This window comes from Micropterus dolomieu, linkage group LG08 (genome assembly GCF_021292245.1).
Source record: "Micropterus dolomieu isolate WLL.071019.BEF.003 ecotype Adirondacks linkage group LG08, ASM2129224v1, whole genome shotgun sequence".
Taxonomy (NCBI): Eukaryota; Metazoa; Chordata; class Actinopteri; order Centrarchiformes; family Centrarchidae; genus Micropterus; species Micropterus dolomieu.
In genome coordinates, this window is record NC_060157.1 from 18,170,159 (window position 1) to 18,181,772 (window position 11,614).

Consider the following 11,614-nt stretch of genomic DNA (forward strand, 5'->3'; position numbering starts at 1 on the left):
TTCCTTTTAAGGGCTCAGATAAAGGGTGTGATGAAACACTTAGCGAATGAGACGTAACATTGCACAACACTGGGGCCATGACAACAAAACAAGAATATATTTTAATAGGCCTAAAAAGATTTGTGTTGATCTTGAGCATTAAACACTTAATTTCCTGCATTCTGGGGACATTTTCTGCACCAGGGAAGCACACAATTCAGGTGGCAGGTGACAATATAAAAATAGAATAGAATATAATGCAGTAATCAGTAGCTTATTATTGTTTTTAGCCTAGGTTACTTTTTTGGACAACACAGTTTTCTTTTATATTTACATTGCATTGCAGACTTAAATAAACCTTTTTCATAGCATTTTTATTTGCTAATTAACATTTCTTGGTGCTGGCTATTTTTCAGAACATTTTTAACAAATGCTTTTAGAAAGTGGTGGCCTACATGTCCCCAGCGTCCCCAGTGTATATGATCCCCCCTCCCTACTCCCGCCCTACAGGTTGAGCTACTCCATGCTTACCGCTTCTCCTCCACTCTCCTCCTGCTCTCTCTCTCCCTCGGCCCTGTCAATCGCTAACACACACCTCCTCCTCTGCCTGGCAGTGGCCATGGCTCTCCTTTACTCCTTCAACTACGTCGGGTACTGCAGTTGATGTTATAGAAAATTACCCAATGGGCCGTTGTCCCATTTTCAACAGTTAACTGTAACAGTTATGTAAATACATCATTTGCCCGGTATGCCATATTAGCAGTCCAGCCCTGCTGATAAACCAAATGTACACTACCCAGCACCAGACAGCAGACAGGTAAGGTTAGTATCAGCATTAGAAGCTAAACAGACCTAGAAAACAAGTGAATATTAGACTCATTCACTGAGTAGGCAGAAACACCACTCCAGATGAATGTTAATATTGCTCTAATGCTTGTTGGATGTGTAAATAGGCAACTGTTTGCTAACATGCTAGTCACATCAACTTTATAACGTAATAATTCAGTAGGTCAGTGCTGTGTTTACAGCTCGCACACGGCCCGTCAAAATGTGCAATGTTTCCTACAGAAATATGTTGGTGGTTGATTGCTGTTCAAACCAATTCTTTGCTCAGTAAAATCAAAGTAGAGGAGTTCCTTCCATCCACAGGGAGTCACATTCACTGCCAGTTTGCACACATTTAACTCAATATGAGAGGACAACCAAACAAGTGGAGGATTTAGTTTAGGGGATAATTCAATTGATATTTAGACGGGATCAAAAATAAATTTGTTACACTACCTGCTACTGAGAAAATAATAACATTACCATAAAGCATTACTGATTTTGTAGGGCATTATGATGATCCTTGAGCTGTAATTATCAGTTGCAAGGTCACAGAAACTGAAAGACACAGTGTGTTATCAACAAAAATAAGCTTAATGGGGGCAGTGGTGTTAGAGAAGTGTCCTTTCAAAGGACTCATCTGACCATTGTAATAAAATGGTATATACAGAACAATAATTGGTAAGGCTTTAGACTATAGCACATGAATTACTCATTCATTATTTTGTGCATACAGGATGCCAATAAAATACTAATAAATGTGTATGGAAGTATGGAAGAAGACCAAAGGCTAGGGAATAAAGGGACTTCTTCTCCTGCATACCATTAATAAATTACACTGTAAGTATTTTCTAAATTACTGAGTACCTATAATTAAAGGGTATGGTAGTATTATTACTGCCAACAAGGCAGGAACTATGAAGTAACAGTGTATTAAAATCAAAATTATGATATATTTACAAAAGAATATTTTAGTAATTAACAAGCTATATATTTTTATATAGATGAATTATTATTATTAATATTGTTTTATGTACTTTTTTACATTGTTGCTATAAGTGGTTCACCCCTTTTTACTGTAGTTACAGGGTATGTGGACTGTAAAATAAAATGGTCCCTTGTTCGCTCCCTTGAAACTGTAATAATAGCAGAGTTACAGCGTATATTTAAGTTTGTTTTTTTTACTAAGTTTAAGTGGCACACATAGTTTGACTCCTTTTCCTGATATGGATGGTATAAAAGGACATACAGGCTGGTACCCTGTTTGCACCTTGTAATTATTCAATAGGTAATTTTTAAAAAAAATAATGTAATTTAGTTCTAGGTTCCCCCTAAATGCAAATTTATCCTTTCCCCCTGTACCTCTTCACTTGTACTTATACATACAAAATATTTACTGTAACTAGCAGGTTGTAATCGAAAGCCTTACTAAATTTTTTCTCAAACCTGCTCTCTCTTAGCTCCCTTCACATATTCCAGTGCTAGTGCAGCTGCCAGTCAACCCAGCACAGGACAGAGGGCAGAAATGAATGGAAACCAGAGGAGAAATGGGGGTGAGATTGGCAGGTGCGAGGAAGGCCACAAAAGGTGAAGAAACATGAGTGAAAGAGCCAACAGAGAGTATTTGTATGTGTGTGAGGGGGAGGCATGATGGAGAGTGTGAAAGAGAGGTGGGAAAAGTAAAAAGGGAGAAACCGAGCGGAGACGAATGAAAGAGAGAATGAAAACAGAATAAAAATAGAGGCTGAGAGGAATCCTCATTTTTCATTTCAGCCGGCGGACTCGATGCCTCGAGATCAGACAATCAGACCTGATGGCTTTGGGAGGCTCAGTCAGCTTAGGGCTCGGAAAATGATGGGAGGATGATGAGGAGGGTTAGAGAATCTCAGCGAGAAATAGGAGGAGGAGGAGGAGGAAAGAGAAATGGTATTGGAGTAAATAACAGCAACACAAAAGGACAAAGGATTCAGAGATGGAGATTGCAGAATAGCTGAACCACTGGCAGAGGAAGTGGGGTGATGTTTCAGCTGAGGGCTGTGTGGGTTTGGAGTGGATTGGGTGTTAGTGTCACCAAACAGACCCCGAGCACCAACCCCTCCCTGGGCGTAAACAGCTGAGTCGAAGGTGAAGGGCAGCAGGGACGGATGGACAGATGGCCGCATGGAACGACGGAATTTCTTCTTTTAAGAAACCGTCAGCTCTGGATTTGTGTGTCCTTCACCCCGTTCCCGCAGGAATAACATTAAAACACCACCTCCCCTCCCCTCCTTCTCTCCCCCGTTTTCTCCCTCTCTGTCTCTCCTTCTCTCTCCACCCCCTCTCTCATTAAAACTGTGCGCCTCGGCTTCTAATTAAATCCCACTTGAAAGTCTTAAAAGTCAGACTCAGATTGATTCAATTTGCATTTCTGAACAGGGAACATTGCCTAAAAGGATTAATAAATTGGTTGAAAATGCCTCTTTCTGCAATGTGCTGTTGTTGCTTGTAAGACAACACCCATCCAATACCTCTTTTTCTCGCATTCTTTCACTCTTTTCAAGACATTCACGCTCGCTGGTGCACACACACACACACATACATGCGCGAATGAGGCACTAAAAGCAGTGAACCTAGTTGCCCATTCATCCATTTGTCCCGAAACACACGCACGCACACACTCCTCTTCGTGATTCCTCTCTTCAGTCGTCAATTGAATTCACATGTTCGCAAAAACCACTGTGGTGAACATACACACCCACATCTTGCCTCTGCACATACACACTTTCTCGTGCACGCTCATGCAGGCAGAGGCCTACACACACATGCACTTGCCAGATTCACACGCAGCATCAGTGTAACACTGTTGGCAGACCTCCAAATTTTTTCAGCAGAATGTTATGGAAGCATACAGGGGAGGATAATGTGTGTGTGTGTGTGTGTGTGTGTGTGTGTGTGGTGTTTTTGCAGTGGGGTGGGTGGGGGATATAAAGCAAAAGAGAGTGAGAGAGAAGGGGGGGGGGGTGGAGGAGGCAATTGCTCAAACAAGGCACGCTGGGGGATTAAAAAAGCAATAGGAAGATTGGCATGAAGAACCTCAGCGATGTTGACGTGCTGTTGATGACTCACTTGGGTGATAATATGTGAGGTGCTGTTGGAGGGAAACTGGCCACGGGTCAATGACTCTCCTCTCCGGGGCACACCGAGTCAGCTAACTCACCACCGCAAGTCCCAAGATCTCGCAGTCACTCCTCACATCCCCTGTGAAGTGGCTATTTATGTCTACACACCCTGCTTTGATCTTGCTTATGCCAGAATGACAGACTCCGATTGTTGGGAACAGATGTAGAGCTGAAATGATTTACTGATTAGTCGATTGACAAAATATTAACCTTGGGTTCTGGGAAACTGCGATGATATTTTCGGACATTTTATAGACTACACATTCCTGAATCCCATGAATCTTATAGCAACCATTACTAGGCATGGTAGGCCTGTCAAGCTTTGGATTCTCCATGTTAAAGTGTTTTATATAGGTCTGTAGAAAGACCTTTAAAATGTTTGAAAGGTTTTGTCTTTTTCTTTGTTCTCCAGCCTAAAGCACTAGAGAAAATCTGCTTTAATGTAAGCTGCAAACATTAGCATGCCTGGCTATGTAGCATAAAGTAGTTACTAAGCGTTACTTCCAAGGCAAGGAGCACATCATTAGTTAACTACTTTAGCTCTGTCCTGCGCTTTGTAGAATTTAGACAGGTGTACAGCCCAGCCAGAGTTACTTAAGTTAGGGTTTCCTGACACATGTGTCAATCCTCATCCTAAAAAAAACTTTTCTCTTGCAGAGGGACACATATTGTTTGAATATCATAAACAATACGCCAAGACAATAGGGTTATGTTAGATGAAATAACACAATTACACTTACATTTTTTCCCTCAGGATTCTTGGAGTTGCCATGCAACAAAAGAACAATGCTGTTTTTTATTTCCATATCATTTAAACTGTCATCATCTGGGGCATGTAGCTTTACATGTGGCTTAGCACGATATCATATGTAACCATCAAGTGTGTATTTATGAGCCCTTTTACAAGATTTTAAAAGAAGAAAACATTATGCTTTCAACCAAATAACCAACTAACCAGATAACGTTACCATGATTACCATGCTAGCTACAGCTGATAAAATCTGCTCGCAAGTGTCATTTTAGCAAAATGTGCAAATAGTAGGCCCGCTATTGTGTACCTCAGTCTTTAATTATGGGACCATTGTTTAAACAATTACTTAAAAATATAAATCTGCCCCCGTTATCATAACCTGCATATGTGCTGCATGAGAACAGAAAGCTTCACAGGTGAAGCAACAGTAACTTGGGGGGGGTTAGAGAAAATACTAACAGATGGTTAATGAAAATAGTCATTAGTTGCAGCTCCACATCTGTGACAAATGTACAGAGAACAGATACAGCAGGCAGGACTGTATCAGTCAGTGTTCATGTCCTCAGTATTGTGTATGGGACTTTGCAGGGTTTTAATATTTTTTAAGGAGATACAATTTACAGAAAATATAATTAACTAAATGAATGAAGTGGAAAAAAGGGAACTAATCCAAAAGAGTTTCTTTGGTGGCTAGTCAGGGTGGCAATGTTTGGGATATTCATTTATGAAAATAAGGCTGTAGCCCTAACAGTAGGTACGGGTTAAATACTATAAGCCAGGGACAAGGGTCCCTGAGGAGGTTCTAATATAAAACAGATCAACTTACTAGGAATCCCAATTAGATAATTAAAGATGGTGTGATCAGAGCTCTCATTCTCACCATGTTCACTGTAGACAGTTCCACAAACAAAACCAATCCTCACATGTGGAAGATTTGACTGTAATCCATTTCGGCCCTCCAACAACTCTCTGCTGCAGTGTTTCCTATGAATTTTGTCTTACTTCTGCTGTACTGTAAGAAATGTTTCCCATTATATTTCACTTGAATAGAGACCATTGCTTTGACATTGCTCCATGCTTCAGAGGGCCTTTGTTACAGGCATCATCAGATTGTCACTGCTCACACTTAGCATCATATTATCATCTCAGTCCTGGCTCCTCTGAGTCTGCTCTCTCCTGACTGAGGTCACTGGATGGGTCCTCATGTGTTGACCTCAGATTCAGGACATCGACACAAGCAGGGGGAAACATGGCTCTTAACTTAGAACAACACTGACCTCAAGTGGTTGTTTAACAGCAACTCTTAAAATAGACTACAACTCTACTTCAAACACTCTTGCATATTGTTTTCATGATATTATGCTCTGATTATAGTGATTATCATGCACTTACAACATGCTCATACTGCTTTTATGATGCTTTACAATGTTGAATGAGCATCATTGCAGGTAAAGTGTTACAGCTGCATAGCCAACTGTGCTCAGTGTTCTGCTTCACTTCCTCAGTCAGTGAAAATGTGCTTGTGTGCATTCCACTATTTAGTTAGTAAATGGCATAGAAAAAGAGGTGAAGTTTAATAAATGAGCCTAAAATCTATTTGTATGCAAATAAGACGGATTAGCCTGCCAGCAGGACGTGGGACAAAAATTAGATGAGGGCCCCGACTGACCTCCTCTCCTTCAACCTGATGTGCATTATGTATACAAGGTCCCATAAAGTATTGTGCATACAGTAGAACATCATATTTTGCCTTGAGCCCCAAAAATAAGTACTTGTCCTTAAATACACAAATATAGGTGATATGTAGCATTTAATCTCTATACCAAGTGCAATAATAAAGGGCTAAAGATTTCTGCACACGGACAGAAAATTACGGACCCTCTACAACTCAGGACCTGGATAAAGAAGAAGACACTTTAACCCTTGTGTTTTGTTGACAATGACTTCACTTTCTCAGCATTTAGGGCCCTACAGAAGCCATGTCTCCTACAGATTACATATTATCATGGTTTGCCAGTTACATATTGGGGTTGTAGTGTTTTAGGTAGGTAGCACTATATATTTTTTACTGCACTGATAGTACAAACAGCATGACTTTGAAGGTCCAATGTGTGTTTAGGTTTAGGCAACAAATGCACTTAGGTTAAGAATAGGCAATGATCATGGTTTAATTATTTTATAGTGATGTGCGGATCGATACTAAAGTATCGATATTTCTGATACCAACGTTTCCTGCTCTAGGATCAATACTCATATAAAAGGATCGATATCTAAACACATTTGGAGTGAGAGTGTGTTTTATCAAAACGTATCTTACTGTCATGCTTGCGCTACAGCAAGGAAGGGCATGATTGAATACTGACTATGGCTGACTGGAAAAGCAGTCACGTCTGGCTGTATTTTAGCTGTGATGGTAATAATGACGCTGTGTGTGCAAAGACAGTGAAAAGACTGTGTCAACACTGCAAACTTTGCTAAACATCTGAGATTAAGTCAAAGTAATATGACGATGTTATGAGAGATTTTTATTGTACTTAAAGAATCAGACAGTAGTTTGATGTCTTGTCATTATGTAGCTCTTATTTGGAATTGGTAAGCCTACAGCCTACTCTTTATTTCTCTCATAAATACAGAAATATTAGGGGGGAGGTCACATTAAACTAGAAATAAAATATGTAAAAAGTATTGGTATTGGTATTGGTAATACCAGCCGAATAGGAATTAAATGGTCTCGCACATCACTAGTTTTATATCAATGAACTAAATCATTGTGGACTTTGATATTCAACCAAGTGCCTAAAAATAACCTAACAAAAAGTGGCACATGAGGCCTCAGTTGCTAAAAGACAATTTAGCAGGAAAACAAAGGATATAGCCCACATTGTCTGTGAACATTTAGCAGATACCTTCATTAACAAACATAAACCTGGCAGCATTAAATTTCTCACAAAACATATTCCTTTTGCACATACGTAGTATGCAAACATAATTTCCGGGGTGCCCTTGTGTCTTAGGGGTCAAGTTGCTGACCTCTCTAGGGCTGTGGGGATCCTACATGGAGACTGTACCCCTCAATTGGGGCGGGTTTAAAACCCCACAGAAATCTAAATATACCTTACTTGACTGTATTAACTACAGAGAAACACAAGAAGCAGTTTGGGTGTTGTAATGCAAACATAAGGACAATTCCATTCTGTAATGCATCATAATTTGGAATGATGTTGAAGTGTACTTGAGGTCCATCTACAGTTTAGACAGACACAATTAAAACCCCAGTGGGTTGACTTTCACCAGCTCGGAAGGAAAAGGTAAGATGCTTGTTTCACTACTGTATATTTGCACACACTCATAAGCTTTGTCATCATCAGCGTATTGACAGCAGTGCTCCCTCGCCATGCCTCATGGCTTTGATTGATCATTGTTTTGATCAGCCTTGACTTTGTGATTTATCAAGCCTCCTCATGTTCATTTGTCTATTTAACACACTGACGCCCCTTTATTATCATCTCACATTGTGTATCTTATGCTGAATCACACGCAATAAGCTTCCAGACAACTTATTGTATGTGTTAAACTCACATGATGACCTGGAAAATTCATTGTTTTCTACATTATTGTTTTTGCTGCATTGTCAATCAACTATTGTAATTCACAGCTAAATGAAAACCGTGGAAGAGGAAAATTAAGGAAAGGGACCCAGGTACAAGGTGTGACGTAAATCCCTGAGTCCATCCACATCAAGTCATGTCGGGACCACTCGGCCACATCATACCAATCTAACATCTCCACTTGTATTCACTCACCAATCACCAGTGCAGCTAAGAAACATTTAGGGAATTGCTGCAATTGTTCCTGGAGATGGAGTTGTGTTAATAGGAAAGGAGAAACCAGAGGGCGGGGGGCTCCAGAGAGACGAAACAGAGGAGACAGTCAGACAGGGTATTCAACCCCCAGCTCTCAACCACAGAGACCCAAAGTCCAAAATCAGACTGGTCAAAACCAGGGAAGGTGAAATGAGAAGCAATGATTGTGACATATTAATGATAGCAATGAATACAGACTGATACATTGACAGGAGTCAGGTTAAGTATCAATATTAGTATTATATTGGCTTATTTGCAAAAACGGGGTAAAGCAGTAAATTGGAAAACATTTTTTTAAAGAATATGTAACTTTCATTTTGCTCAGTTTAAGTTTAAAGGGGCTGTTCAGCAGCCACTAGCGGTGCAGTTTTTAAATTGCAACCAGGTGTGTGCTTGTATGTGTGCTCAAACTCATGAGCGAGCAGAATCCGACACAAAGAGCCCGAAAAAACCAGGAGACCATCCACAAAGCATAAACATATATATTGTATTTATTTATATATTATTTATTAATATATTTATATTTATTGTTGCGGCTCTAAGATATGCACACTTCATTATTTCTCTATTTATCTCGACTGGTTGCTTGCTCGGATAGCTGAAATTTGCAAAGCGGTCAAAGGCATGACAGGAAGCGAATTGACATTTATGTTCCAAGTTCATTTCTTGTAAGGGTAGGGAACACAACGTCAATTCTAAAGCACCTCCACGTTGCACATCAGGTGAAGGAAAAAGGCAATATCTTCGACTGTCTTCTTACTACCAAATAATATATCAATAAAAATGAACGGCCCCCATCCCTACCCAAAATTGATTTTTTCAAAAACATTCCAAAGTGTATACATTAGAGAATGCTGGTCTCATGTTGACAGTGTAGAAGGACAAAACACAGACAGAGGCTGGCTTTAGCTTAAAGGAATAGTTCAACATTTTAGGATTATATAACCAAAACCACAACATTTCCCCTTACCAAAGAGCTTTTGTTGCCTAAACCTCACACCCTGGTCTCTGGTGACAAAGTCCACCATTCATTACAGTGCATTAAATTTATTCAGCTGGCGCTTTTATCCAATGTGACTTACAGTAAGTGCATTCAGCCACATGGATACAACCCCAAAATTGTAAAAAGCATATGCCTACTTCGGCTTCATCAAAATGCTGAGATGTTTATTCCACCATTGTGGAGCCAGGACAGCAAACAGTCATTAGGTATCTGGGCCCCCCTTGGAGGGAGTAGCAAACTGATTGGCAATAGCAGAGTGTAGTGGAGGGGCTGGGGTGTATGGTTGAACCATGTCCTGGATGTATCACCCCAACCATTTCTTTGATTTCTTTAAGGATGTTATGCAGAAAAGCTTCTGCAAACACATTTTAATCTACGGCTGTGCCTTCTTGAACAGTGGGGAAGGTAGACACATTTTAATCTACGGCTGTGCCTTCTTGAACAGTGGGGAAGGTAGCCTGCTGGTCGGGGTGTGTGACGATGAAGTGGTTTACGGTATGCAATTCAGCCATTAAAAGGAGGACGACACCCGTCTGCAGGTGGACTGGATTGTTAAGCGCTTCAATCCTCCTCTCATTCCCTACTAGCCTGCATTTTCTGCCTGTGGTGAAACCAGGGGAGCAGGGTGCTGGGCCTCTCTTCAGACTGCCTCCAGCCTTCAGTGAGCCAACCCTCTTTGAGAATGACCAGGGGATGGTGTACATGTGGATGGATGGGAGTATGTGAGGGGCCTCTGGTGCTTCTGTCATCCGAGAAATGAGAAAATGCGTCGTCATTCAAATTCTTGTGTGCTGAAATGCTGTGTGTGTGTTCCAGATGTGGACTGGTAAGGTGCAGCAGCTGGAGCAGTATGAATCAAAAGAAACAGAAGAAGAAGGCATCCCCATCTGCATGGTGCAAGGTGAAGCAGAACCTGAAGTCATCATTGAGAAAAAAAAACACAAGCTAGTGCTTCTCTGTCTACTGTGGGAACTCCAGATGCCAGGCCAGCTTACAACACTGGAGCCCAGATTTGGCACTGGAATACCCTCCATCTTCAGAACACAGCTAGATGTGGAATTAATTATTTCAGAAAGACAACTCAAAGAAATGCTAAATATTGCATTGTGTTAGAAAAGCTAGTGGTACAAAGGCTAGCTATTACGTTTTTCATAAAAACTTCATAAAGTGACAATATATCAGTTAGATTTCCGCTGGCCCAAGTAGCAAAACTATATTTTTTAAAGAAAATGTTTTCCCTAGTATGGATCAAGCTCATCCTACTGATGCATCTCAATGGTGTCTTTAGTTAGACCCACCTTTCCTGGTAAATGTCCATGTTTTTCAAACTCCATGCCACCTTTTGTCACAACTGTCTGTTATCATGTTGACTCCACAGCAATCTGAGACAACTTGATGATGGCATTATTAGGTCAAAATTGTCAAAGTTAGTATCATCTGGGTTACTTTTTCAGACGCTACAAAACGTCCCCAGAGCCACAGAGACAGGAAGCTCCAATCTTCACAGTTACTTGGTTTCTGTGAAAACAGCGCAAATCTCTTGGCCATGTGGGTATCAATGTAATGTATCTCAGCGTCCAGCAGGGGGCAACAGAGTGTCAGCACAGTTTTTACCTCAACACCTCTGCCTTATGGAACGGGAGGCAGAGCCCACTCATTGGTGATTAAGGATCTGGTGATGAGTCACGAAGTGGGGGTGGGAGGGGGATGGGACAGAGAGATAAAGGGAAAGAAGGAGAAAGAGGGGGAGAGGAGGTGCGGGCTGCTTGCATTACCTCCAGGTGTCCTCTCACGTTGCCAGGAGGCTGACAGATTTCTTCTGTCTGGCCATGAATCCTCATGCTCTGCGTTCTCCTGCCAGGGTCCCTGTCTGTCCATTTATCTACAGCACACATCCATTCAGAACATGCAGGAGGGCTCTCCATTCAGGGCGGGGGTCAATTGAACAGAGTCCCTGCATTAAATGATATCTGCCAACAATATCTTCCAAATGCCTTTAAATAAATATATTTAGCAAATGGGGACAAATAGAGCA

General features: G+C 41.0%; 1 long non-coding RNA gene across 1 annotated transcript; it reads left to right on the forward strand.

Moving 5' to 3' along the window:
* The first annotated feature begins 7,962 nt into the window (after positions 1-7,962).
* Positions 7,963-10,750, forward strand: LOC123975499. Its single transcript, XR_006826067.1, has 3 exons — positions 7,963-8,021; positions 8,369-8,721; positions 10,396-10,750. It is a non-coding gene; the product is annotated as an uncharacterized LOC123975499 (long non-coding RNA).
* The last annotated feature ends 864 nt before the right edge of the window (positions 10,751-11,614 follow it).